General features: G+C 49.2%; 1 protein-coding gene and 1 pseudogene across 1 annotated transcript in view; one reads left to right on the top strand and one right to left on the bottom strand.

Annotated features, from left to right (window-relative positions):
- The window catches only part of LOC147692491 (adenosine deaminase domain-containing protein 2-like), a 539,931-nt gene that overhangs the window by 72,485 nt on the left and 454,061 nt on the right, over positions 1-13,385 (bottom strand). The gene's annotated exons all lie outside the window — the stretch shown is intronic.
- On the top strand, positions 10,243-11,028 carry LOC147692493 (coiled-coil domain-containing protein 43 pseudogene; annotated as a pseudogene).

Here is a 13,385-nt window from a genome sequence, read left to right as displayed (position 1 = left end):
AACGTCGCAAAAGGTTTGTTTTCATCCGGTACACTGCTTACAAAGACCTAATGTATCATCATACCATGTACTATGTAACTGTTGGGGGTTTTGGTTTTTCTTTCTCTTTTTGATTGAGACCTTGCAGACGTGGTACCAGCTCTTCTGTAAGGATTTGTGTATGTTTTGTACAAAACCCAATAAATTACGTTAAAAAAAAAAATGGTGGCAGCAACTTTCCTCTCAGGTTGCTGCCAGCCAATCACAGCATTGCGGTCGGTGTGTATCCGCGTCTCTCGAAATACATACTTTTTTTCACATTAATAGCTCCAAAACTATTGAACAGATTTACACCAAATAACAAAAAGCGCTCTTTTTGGACCAAGACTAGCTTTCTACCAAATTTGGTGCAATTGTGTTCAACGGTTCGGGATGTAGTATCAGTATCAGTTTCACTTACCTGCAAAATACGTACATTTTGGTTGTAAAGTTATTCGTGGTAAAGGTATTGAGTGGTGAGGACTGAGTGGTAAAGGTTTTCTCAGATATAGGCAAATGCCTATTGTTTACCTCCTCCCCTCTTCTAAAATGCTAATTAGTTTGGCAATCTCACAGGCTATTATATGATTATCTTGATACGTCTCATTTGTAGACTATGTTTTATGCGATACCATCTTTTTTACACTCCTGGTGCCATGAAACTAGGGCCCTAAGAAGGGATGCCCTTAACCCTAGATATAGGTTCGCAGAACGGGGAGGATGGGTGGGGAGGTAAGGAATCTAATACTAACTACTGTTTCTTACAGATATATCGTTACCGAAGGTAAGTAACTTGTGCATCTGAAAGAAACAGGTTAGTATTAGATTCCTTACCTTAGAATAGATGCCCCAGCAATACCAACCCCGGTGGTGGGTCTGCGAACCAATAATCACACCAGAAAGTCCTGGAGAATGGAACGGCCGAAAAAGCCATCTCTCCGGACTTGGCTGTCCAGGCAGTAGTGTCTAGCAAACGTGTGCAGCGAGGCCCACGTAGCTGCCAGACAGATGCCCTGCAAGGGGACTCCCCGACCCAGGGCAGTAGTAGCCGCCGTGGCCCGAGCGGAATGGGCGCGCAGCCCTTCAGGAGGCCCTTTTTTAGCCAGAGAACAACAAGCATTGATGCACAAGACGACCCATCGAGAAATGGTTCCTTTGTGCACCGCCCGACCTTTCTTAGAGCCACATAACCAACAAACAGTTGGTCTTCCACCCGGAACTGGAGTGTGCGAACCAGATAGTATGAGAGCGCACGTTTTGGGTCCAGACGGTGGAGCCTCTCTTCCTCTTTCGAGGGATGCGGAGGCGGGAAGAAGGTGGGCAAGGGGATGGACTGCCCAATGTGGAAGGCTGTGACTACCTTGGGCAGGAAAGAGGGTCGCGTCCGCAACACAACTTTGTCCGGATGGACAGAAAGGAAAGGAGGTTGTGAAGAAAGGGCCTGGAGCTTACTCACTCTCCTGGCAGAGGTGATGGCAACCAGGAATGCAGTCTTGAGAGTAAGAAGACGAAGAGGACAGTTATGAAGTGGCTCGAAGGGAGCGCACATCTGTTAAGTTAGAACAAGGTTCAAGTCCCACTGCGGCATCACAAAAGGAACAGGGGGGAACATATGAGTGATGCCCTTCAAGAACCTATTTACAACTGTGGACTTGAATAAAGAGGGCTGTTCAGGAAACCTTAAGAAAGCGGAAACGGCAGAGAGGTAGCCCTTAATAGTGTCCAGAGCAGAGCCCTGCTGGGCAAGAGAAAGAAGACTCTGTGGATCCTCAGAGTGGATCCACAGCCTTTGCTGTGCACAATGCCACAAATTTGTTCCACCTGCAGGCGTATAATGATTTTGTGGAGGGACGCCTGGCTGCCAGAATTACATCGCAGATTTCAGGAGGCAAGTCAAATGGCCTCAACTGTCGCCGCTCAATCTCCAAGCATGGAGGTGGAGACTGGACAGGTTCGGGTGGAGGACAGTCCCCTGCTGCTGCGACAGAAGGTCCTCCTGAAGAGACAGACGAATCAGGGGATCAACTGACATGCTGAGTAACTCGGGATACCAGTATCTTCGTGCCCAGTCCAGAGTCACAAGGATGACTTGGGCCCGGCCGCGTCTGATCTTCTTCAGCACTCTGGGCAGAAGTGGTATAGGCGGCAAGGCGTACAACAGACTGCAACTCCACTCGCGACGTAAAGGCGTCTCCAAGCGAGTGCCACCTTGGAAATTCCAACGTGCAGAACTGATGACATTGCGTGTTCTCTTCTGTGGCGAATAGATCTAACCAAGGCTCTCCCCATTGCTGAAAGAGACCTTGCGCCACGTCCGAGTTCAGCCGCCATTCGTGATCCATCATGCACCGACGGCTGAGTTTGTCCAACCTGGCGTTCAGGGAACCTGCCAGGTGTTGAACCACCAGGGTCACGCCCTGATGTTCCAGCCACTACCAGAGGCGCAGAGCCTCCTGGCATAGGGTCCACGACCCCACCCCGCCCTGTTTGTTGGAGTACCACATGGCGGTGGTGTTGTCCGTGAACATCTGCACTACACTCCCCCGGACAGAGGGGAGGAATGCTTTCAGTGCAAGCCAGAACGCCCGCAGCTCCAGAAGGTTGATGTGGAGCCGGGACTCTGCTGGAGACCAGAGGCCTCTTATCTCCGCCTCTCCCATGTGCGCCCCCAGCCCAGGAGGGATGAATTGGTCACAACTACGTGCTCCGGTTGGGGTAGGGAGAGGGACCTGCCGCTGACCCAATCGTGGTCCGTGAGCCACCACTGCAACTGTCTTGCAGTGCGCTCAGATCAAGACGTGGTCGGACAAGTTGCCCTGATGCTGGACCCACTGAAACTTCAGGTCCCACTGCAGAGCCCGCATCCGCCACCTGGCGTGATACACCAGAAGGATGCAGGAGGCCATCAGCCCCAGAAGCCGCAGCGTCAACCTGACCGAGACTCGGGATAAAGGCTGGAAGATCGGAATCAAGAGCCTGAATATCCCGATCCCGCTGTTCGGGAGGATAAACCCGAAACTGCGCCGAGTCTAGAACCGCTCCGATGAAGAGGAGCTTCCGAGAGGGACCCAGGTGTGACTTCGGCACATTGATGGAGAACCCCAGCAGGTGCAGGAGGTAGGCAGTAGTCTGGAGGTGGCTGACTACTGTCTGGAGCGAGCCCGCCTTCTACAACCAGTCATCGAGGTAGGGGAAGACTGAAACCCCTAACCTGCGCAGATGAGCTGCGACTAGCCCCATCACTTTCGTGAACACCCGTGGGGCGCTGGTAAGGCCAAAGCGGAGCACTGTAAACTGAAAGTGCTCGTGGCCTACCGTGAACCACAAGTAACGCCGGTGGGCCGGCAGGACTGAGAAGTGAAAATAAGCAACCTGCAAGTCCAACCCTACCATCCAGTTTACCGGGTCCAGGGCAGCTAAGACCTGCGTCAGAGTCAGCATCCGTTGACGTTCCACAGGTCCAAGATAGGGCGTAGGCCCCCTTTGCCCTTCTTGGGAACCAGAAAGTAGTGGGAGTAACAACCATACCCTACTTCTGGCCCAGGAACGTGCTCGATGGCCCCCTTGGCCAAGAAGGCAGATACTTCCTCTTGCAGAAGTTGCAAGTGATCCCCCGACACGCGGTGGTACTGCAGTGGCATGGCTGGAGGGGTCGCCTCGAAGGAGGGTAGGTTGGGTGGGGGGGGGGGGGGTGGGGGAGTAGCCCCTTCGGACGATTTGCAGCACCCACCTGTCCGATGTGATGGTGCGCCAGTGGAGGTGATGGCGAACCCTGCCCCCCACTGGCGTCTGATGGGCCTGAGAGCTCGGACTAGGAGGGCTTTGAGGCGGATGCTGCGGGGGTGGATGTGGACTGGCCTCGCCGTTGTCCCCAGGCAACGCCACAGCGGTTTCCACGTCCACCACCGCGCTGGAAGTTAGTCTGCGGCCAGTGGCTGGCAGGACGTGTGGGGGTGCCCCTTCCTTGGCCACGAAAGGAGCGAAAGGCAGCAGTTTGCTGGCACGGGGCCGATAGGCCCAAGGACTTAGCCGTAGCCCTGGAGTCCTTAAAGCGCTTAAGCGTACTGTCTACCTTGTCGCCAAAAAGGTGACGGCCATCAAACGGCATGTCCATAAGGGTGTTCTGGACTTCAGTCAAAATGTTGGCGGACCTCAGCCAGCCGTGACGGCGAACCGCCACCATCGTTGTAATCGCCCTGCCTAGCGAGTCTGTTGTATACAGCCCACATCGGATGGAATACTGTGCCGCATCTTGACCCTCTGCAAGGGCTTGGGCGAGTTTAGTCCGGGCATCCTCCGGACATTGTGGCAGCACGTCCGCGACCGTGTCCCACAGAGTGGGTATAACGGCCCAAAAGGCACGCGGTGTTAACTGACCGCAACCCCAAACTCAGTGAGGGGAACATCTTTTTACCATACTGTTCGTACCTTTGGGATTCCCGATCAGGTGGGGCTGTCGGGAATGCAGTCATGGAGTTAGAGGCCTGGATGACCAGGCTCTCGGGTGGGGTGGGTGGACAGGAAGCAAGGGTCGCCCAGTGCCGGGTGGTGGAGTCTGGCCATGTTCATATCTACAGGGGGACCTGTAGCGGGCCTGGACGAAGTGCCCAAAGGAACGTCAGTCAAGGCCTCATTAAACGGCAGCAAAGGCTCCGAAGAGCTTGCCTGCGGTTTAAGGACCTCTGTGAGGAGGTTAGTCCTCACGTCTGCGACGGGGAGCTCAAGAGCCAAGGCCTTGGCCGCCCGCGTCAACACCACACTGTAGGCAGCCCCCTCCTCCGTAGCCACGGTAGGAGGGGAGACAAATCCAGTGTTGGGCGAAGTGTCTAAACCACTGGCCTCCCCTAGCTCACCTGCCCAGTCCTGAAATGACTGGCAATCACGTGCCAGAGGGTCCTCAGACCCCTCCCAATCTGCCCCGTCTCCAATCTCCTGGTACTCGGGTTCAAATGAAGGGGCCGGATCATAGAAGAAATGTTCTCCTCTCGACTTCGAATGCGGCGTCGATTGACGCCGCTCCAACGTCGGAACGGGATCGAGGGGGGGGGCGGGGGGTGGGTTTGGAAATCTGGGACAACGTCCTCTGGGGACGGCGTCGGGAGCGACTCCCTAGAGGTCGACGCCGGCGGGGTTGTAAGGTCGACCAGCGGCGACCGGGATCCGGAACCGGATCCAGTGGGGCCCTGCAGCGTCGGGACCAAAGTAGCCGAAGCACCCGGCCCGCTTGGGTTCCCAGTCGGGAACGCAGGGCCCGAAGGCGCCGCAGAACCCGACGGAGGAGTGAGCGACCCCATGGAAGGAAGGCATCGATCTCCGACGTCGCGTTCTGCCCAGGGATCGGCGGGTATGGAGCAGGCAGTGACGCCTGCTGCTTCGGCGGAGCCGCGTGGGCGTTGTCGCCCGAAACACCCGGCCGCGTTGCTCGAGCATCGGGGGGAGAGAGTCAGAAGAGGAGTGTTGTCTCTTCGATGACTCCGGCCCGCCACCGTTCCCTCGACCTCCTTCTGGACCGGGACCTCGAGCGGAACGGGTCGACTGCCGGAGCTCAAGGCGCTTACGGGACCTAGCCTTCGACGTCAAGGCCCGGCAGTCGGGGCATGACTTGCCATCATGGTCGGGCCCCAGGCAATGGAGGCATGGGCGATGGGGGTCGGTAACAGACATCAGTCGGCACAGGGTTGGAACCTGGGCATCCCTACCGGCACCGATGGAGTTGTTCGACTCGAAAAACAGATCAAAAAGATCGAAAAAGTTTTGTCAAAAAGTGACTAAGGGTACCACTTTCTCCGGATCGCCGCTTGCTGGCGCGGAAAAAAGAATAACTGACATCAGCGCACGAGGGCGGCGTCCAAGTACTCCGGCGACATCATCCCGGCGCCAACGACGCAGAGCCGCAGACGACGCCTACCGACGCGCAGGGGTACTGCTACGCAAAAATTTCCGGATCCAGACAGACACCTGGGGATATTCGAAGGTAAGGAATCTAAAACTAACCTGTTTCTTTCAGATCCCGTTCATAGATTAAGACTTCAAAGATAATTAAATTATCCTAAAAAAACATGGCCTAGACCCTTAACTAGAAAATATATGTTGACAAGCAATCTCTTAGAAGTTTTAGAAAATCTTGACATTAGCCATCCGAAAAGAAACACTTTTCTGAAAAGCATTAGAGCATGAAGCCTGACAATGTTGCTATCAATATACTTAGCATATACGTAAATGAAGTCAGGTCTCTCTCACTAGTGGCATAAGATCAATGGAGAAAAAGTATGGGATAGAACATGTATGCAATGACTACAAGAAGCAATAATAAAATTACTTCTTTTATATACCGATTGATGCTGCAGATTTTGCTGCTTCTAATTACTGGAATTAACAGGTATTATTTACATTAACGCTCAATTTTCTAACCTCCATATAATGAAGGATTGAGTTTGCCTCGTCAGGATTCAAACCCGTGCCAGCAGCAGGTACTTGATTTAGTTGAACCATCCTAGCATGACAATTCATGCCAAATGGTATTGTCAAATAAAGACAGAGCATCAGAAGATTGCTTACTTTGGGCCTGATTTAAAGTTCATGTTGGGCAGCTAGGCACACCATAGGAGCCAAAAAGCTTTGTTTGCTTTGTAAATTGCAAATCCTGAAACTCAACTTATTGTGATGGATATTTCGAAGTTGTAGTTTAGTGGGTAGCAATGTGGGGGAGTATAAGAGGAGTGACCATGCAAAGCAATTAAAGTTGGAAATCTACCCAGTGCATAGGAGAAAAATATTGGTGAATTAGCCTCTAATGGTTTGTTGCTGGGAAAATCTTCATTAGCTGGAGGGGAGTTCGAGTAGTACTGCAGTACAATACACAACAATATTAGTTGGTCGACAGCTTCTCTAGCCACCATGGGAGCATAGTTCACATCCACTAGAAGTTTCCTGTGGGGTCAACAGAATATCCAAACACGGATAAATATATTATTAGTTATTAAAGTAAGTTTTAAACAAAATAAGGCTATTGTTAGCTCTCTTATGTTTAGAAGAAAGCACTCCTGCAGCGGAAGAACAGCCAATTAAACAATGAACTGGCTAATGCGTACCCTATTTCAACTTCAGCAAAAACAACAAGGTGATTGAAGAAATGCTTGAATTAATTTCAGCAACTGGCAATCACTCTGGGCTGCATTCCAGAAAGCCAAGACTGATTTCCATAGAGCTGGTTCTAAATGGAATTGACATGGTAGGTGAAAAACAAAGGCTTGGAAGGAGGTCCGAGCTATTGTCAGTGGCTCAGACTCGAGCATTCCATCCATCACCTTGTTTTTAATACGGTCTTTCAACTTCATTCACCTTCCATCATCTCTATCAACTCCAGCAATGACATGATCATTAATGCCGAGCTCATAATGGCAGTTGAAAAGTGCAACAAACTAAAAATGCTTGTCACGGATACACTCAACTGTGAGAAACTGCTCAATGTCAAGGTTGGTAAATGTCTGCAATTTCTCCACTCGAGTCAGATTGCAGACTTGAACCTCATGGACAGATATCGCACCTCATTGTCTAGGACATAGTGCTTCTACAATCATCCACTTTCTCCGATGAATCAATTTCTAACTTTGATAGGGAGGAGGTAGAAAAATTGTTAAAACAAGATTCTGAAAAATGCATCTTTATATACGTCTTATACCTCTAGTCTCCCTTTGGAGGAAATAAAATTCTACTCCACTAGTTGTTTGGCAATATATGCGAGTATTAAGTGGCACTGCACTCTAAAAGAGATAAGACCGGTACATAGGGAAAACATTTGAGAACATTAACCAGCACCTCTAACAGAGGATTAAGTGTTCTCTAACCACATTACATCTTCAGCAGACATCACAGACCAGATGCACCAGAGTTGTGGTCCGCTGTGTCTCCCCAAGAATGTTCACATACTGCATACCATAGCGGATGCACACTGAAGAAGCTGCACCAGATTCTATAAGTATTTCACAACCCAAAGTGACAACTGGGACGCTCCATACTCTATTCTGCGATAGAATCTCCAAAGAGCTCAGAGCAAAAATAAACACTAGAGGAAAGGGGCATCTTGAGAATAAAGCAGCTAACGTTCCTGTAAAAAACAAACCCACCTAAGAGACAGACACACAAAAGATAAATAACCGCCTAAAGCTAAACATTGTGAAAACAGATGATGACCTGCAAACAGTGGCACAAACCTATGACCACATGGCAAAAATAATTGGATGCCCGACCAGCAAAGTCAAGAAAAGTGTGGTGCCTCGGGTTACCATGGACATAGAACTAGCCCTGATCCGTGATGTCAACCAAGTCACTGGGAACACCTTCCACCATCAAAACATTAGGATATATTAGATTATTACTCGGAAACAAACAAAAACTACAAGCTATTCTCACCATTGTGATCCCAAAGCTAGACTACGCCAACAGCTTGTATCTAGGGGCAACATGCTTTCTAATACAGAAGATGCAAGAAATCCAGAATGTGCGGAAAAGCTTCTTCTTGCACACCACATGACTTAAGTCTTGCAAGCCCTTCAGTGGTTATTTACAGCTAATCGATTAATGTTCATGGTGCTCTACACCTTTCACAGAGCTTCCTAACTAAAAGCACCATTATATTACAGTTAAAATTCAAACAATAACTCACAAAACAGAAATCCACAGGAGGTGCTGAATTCGCAGTCCAAGCAGAAAAGCTCTGGAGCTCCTTGCCAAGAAAAACTAAAAATGTACTGCAGCACATCCAATTCAGATGAGAGGTAAGCACTTCATAGCGGTTTGCAAGGTAACCCAGACTACTAGTCTCCTGGCAAAAGATTGGAACCACAAACCAAGACTACCATACGGCCCGTGGTTAACACTAGTTGGCCAGCTGCTGACAACACTATGACAGATGCACATTATCTACCTGTGCCAGAAGTAACGTCCCTCCCTCCTACTATAGAGGAACTATGACAACTATGCAATCATGTTATCACCTGTTTGAGTGGGATATCTGTTAGCAAGTAAAATTTGCCTTTAATCAGCACCTTTAATTTCGACTGCTGTGCTATAGAGGCTTGTGCCCCTTTAGCTTTAAACAGGTGCAAAAGTTTCACAAACTCTTTTCTACGCTTCGCAGCAGCGGCAGACATATCGGAAAAAATCCGACATTTTGAAGTAGCATTTGCTGCGAACTGACCCCGTTTTATGGCTCTTGTCAGAATTGTCTCTTTAACCCGAAAGTCAGCGAAATTAACCAAAATAGTACGGGGAAAAGGGGAGTTCGGAAATGGCTGAGCGGGCACACGATGAGCTCGGGTGATTGTCAAATCACCTTTAAATTCCGGAATGACTTCGTGCGATATAAAAGAAGTGACCCACTGAACCATATCCGAGCCCTCAATTTTCTCCGGGACCCCTACTATTCGCAGATTTGAGTGGGATATAATTAATCATTCCAGCCTACCCTTTGGACAATCAGGTGATGCCTATAGTCAGACCATCCAGGATTTCGCGGGTTGCCGCGAAATCAGCACTTTTGTAAAAATGCCGCGATTTTTACAAAAGTGCCTGCGAAATCGGCACTTTTGTAGAAATCGCAGCATTTTTACAGAAGATAATGCATGCCGCTATATCCTGGGGGTCTGCTTAATTTCCCGCTAAGTGGAGGTTAAATGGCCTCTGGCAGCCGTGGGAAGTTTTGGGTGAGATATGGCGGGCTTCAGCCAGGCGAGCGATGCATTGGGGCCCGTGGCCCCCCTGTGATGGTCCATTGCCTGGAAGTTAAGGCCCAGCTCCCCCGCTGCTAATGGGCGCCGGTTTAAAGCAGCCTGCTTGTTTAATTCTCATTGTTATGATTACCCGCGCTAAAAGGCTGTTAAATACCACTTCACTTTATTCAGATGAGGATGGAGCGCGCCTCGCCAGGAGCTGTATATTTTAATCTCATTGTGGCTGCCAAGTTTTGCGAGCAAACCGCCCTCCAGCCAGGACCCTCTGAAGGATTTATTGGGCCCTGGGACCGGTTACCTCCAATTTCATGTTTCTCATTTTCAAATAATTCAAGCCCTTATGATGCCAAACAATAAATGAAAGTGTCAGAACCGGGGGCTCATAATACATATAAGTTCTAAGCCCGAGCATGCTTTCTGTCTCCAGTGGCTGTCAACAGGTCATCCACTGCAAAGGCGGCGAGGCTGGCCGGCAGTCATAGCACTGTCCCAGTGTGCCCAGTGTGGAATGGAGTCGTCTGGCTTCCAGGAGTGGCTGGGACGGAGGCTAGACGTGCTGGAGATAGAAAGCGCTGTGTACACGGCCTATATTCAATGCCTGCTGCGGGAAGAGGAGAGCGACGAGGACAGGCTGGATGCATTGCAGAGCGTTCTGGGTGCCTTCTTGGAGGAAGTTTCCTTAGACGATGTTAGTCAAGAAATGTTAACAAAATGGTGTGAAGCAGAAAAATCATCACAATCTCAGGAGAAGAAAGAAGTTGAGATCAAAGCAATTGCAAGCATGATGGAGAAGCAGGCCCAGATTGTAGTGAAACCGAAGGAAATTTCAGAGGAAGAGAAACAGAGGAAGGCTGCTGTCTTGGCACAGTACGCCAACATAACTGATGAAGAGAATGAAGCGGATGAAGAGAAAGGAGCAGCTGCCACTGTGGCCATCCCTTTGGAAAAATCTCTCTTTAAAAATACAAATGTGGAAGACGTCCTCTGTGCAAGGAGGTTGGAAAAAGAATCCCTTCGAGAGGAATCCCAGAAGAAGAAGGAGCAGGACAAGCAACAGAGAGAGAAGGATAAACTGGTTAAGCAAGAGCGTAAGGAAAATGAAAAAAAAGAGCCAGACAGCCCTCCTCCTCCCAAATCAAGAAAGCAGGTTTCCTCTCGGCAGCCACAGACATTTGTTTGTCAGCAAGGGGATTATGTGGCTAAACAATGTATACTGGAGGCGTGCTTGCAGAACAAGCCTCTCATTTCACCTGAGATTACAAACTTCTGTTATTTCTAAAAATGAATGTGGAGAGTGTGGCTGGGCCCAGAAGCAACACGCAGCCAGCACTTTAAAGAGGCAGTGTGCTATAATAACTCGGCCTAGCAGCTAATGAAGACATCAGAAACACAAGTATGACCTTTTACTTTACAGCTATCTCATGTTTAAAAGGCCCAGAAGAGTAACATTTGAGAGAATGTGTGCAAACGTTGATGTTTAACCAAAACGTTATCTTCCAGTGGTGTGAGCAGAGCTCTCTAGTTTACAAGCCCATAGGTGAGTGAGTAATACATACCAAGCTTTTTCCTTGGGTTTTGGAACTTGTAGTTCGTTTACCCTATTATAACTACAGAGCTAAAAATCCCAACATGCAAAGTGAAAATCTGGACTAGTTGATAATTCAAGCACGGACCTGGAAACCTTTTGAACCCTGATGGGACTTGTGGTCCCAGGGTGCAAAACCACTGAATTGGGCACAGCTGCTGCATTGGGGAGGCGTTGACACCGCGATATAAAGCACCGCCTTGCCGCACACAACGCGGGACGCCTGTAATGCTGTTTTGCTGCCCTGGGCTGCTGACGGGCAGTCTTTGCTTTTCGAGGGAAGTCTTTTGCTTTTCGAGGGAAACAAAGTGTCTACATTGTAAATAAACCAAATATACATAGCTTCATGTTAAATAACTAAAAAAACGAAGATATCTGTGTTTGTTGTAGGAAAAAAGGCCAAATAAAATGCCGCAAAATTGCCGCTAAATTTCCATATTTGTGCCGCTAAATTTGCAAATCCATGCCGCTATATCCTGGGGGGTCTGTATAGTGATCTGTCACCCATTGCAGCCCACTGGAAGACTTTAACAGTCCACACCTTCTGGTCCCAACTAGCCAGATATTCTGACCATCAAGAGACACACATTATAGTTGAGAATCTATTGAGAACTGTTATACAAGGAATGACTGTAAGCCAGTACATCCAGGGAGATCTCAGTTTCTCACTGCTTTCCTATGCCATAAGAACTCAGAGTGGGTTACCTCCTACTCTAGTCAACATATCAATTTAGACCGAGAATATAAAGAAATCGCAATAAAATAATGGACCCTGGAAAGCTAATCAAATACCGGCACACTAAAAATAATTAATTGTATAAACACTGCGCGTGCTAACACGGACACTCATGGGCCGTGCGGCCCGGTTGAAAATGATGGCACTCTCACGCCTACTATATATGCTGCAGAACTCGCACTATGAGGCACCCCCTGGTTTCTTCTGGAGAGTGGCCTCCGAAATTAAGGCACTATTGTGGAGCGGAGCATCTCCTCGTTTTGCTCTATGCAAACTCTCGGGCGGTGGTTGTCTTTGACGGGGGTCTTGCGGTGCAAGATATTCGCAGCTATTACTGGGCCACGTAGTTGGCAAATGTTAATGGTTGGATGTTTGAGGATAGGGCGGAACCAGCTTATAGGGTCTGTAGACCGGACATGGGATTGGACATTGCTCTACAGGAAGCAAGTTGATAGGCTCCTCCCAATGTATACACAGACAGTGGTGAGGGTGTGGAAAGCCGCCACAAAGTACTTGGGGTGGGAGAAGAAACTCTCCAGAATGACTACACCGTGGGCAGGAGATTTTCTGAAGGAGGTAGGAAGCTTGGACGGTTTCCCCAAATTGGAATTGCTAGGAATAAAGACACTAGGCAACATTTGGAGAGAAAGGAGCGTATGTCACGTTCAAAGAGTAGAAACAAGATTACACGATTGGGCAGGGGGAATGGCTACCATACATGCAATTAGGACATGCACTGAGGAAACGCATCAGGGAAGGAGAAACAATAGTAGAGGCCGCCCCATTAGAGGATAAGATACGTGAAAAGACAATATCCCTCTTCTATAGAAAGATAATCAATAATGCCCCAGACCCCTTGAACACACTTATGCAGATATGGGAACAAGATGTCGGCACTATAGATGAGGATCAATGGGTGGAAGTACGCCAGGGCCAAAGGGAGGTGGCAATTCGGGCCAGATTTCGGCTCATACAACTCAAGGTGCTGCATAGAATGGGGAGGTGTGAAAGTGCGAGTTGTCACAGGGGATATGGGTTGGAGGGATCCTTTTATCACTTACTCTGGGAGTGCCCGAGCATTCAAGAGTTTTGGACTAAGATAGCTAGGAAGATGTTGGAGGCGGTGGGTATGGAAGTCCCGCTAGACCCTAAATGGTTCCTTCTAATAACGGAGGCTAATGAAGATTGGTCTCAACATGTGAAGCAGTGGTTGGTGTTGGCGACTGTGGTTGTTAAACACTATATAGCAAGGAAGTGGGGGGGGGGGGGGGGGGTGATGTCCACTCCAGCACTGGAGGAATGGAAAAACAACCTG

Source organism: Lissotriton vulgaris, chromosome 9 (genome assembly GCF_964263255.1).
Source record: "Lissotriton vulgaris chromosome 9, aLisVul1.2, whole genome shotgun sequence".
Lineage (NCBI taxonomy): Eukaryota > Metazoa > Chordata > Amphibia > Caudata > Salamandridae > Lissotriton > Lissotriton vulgaris.
This window is presented reverse-complemented; position numbering and strand designations above follow the sequence as displayed.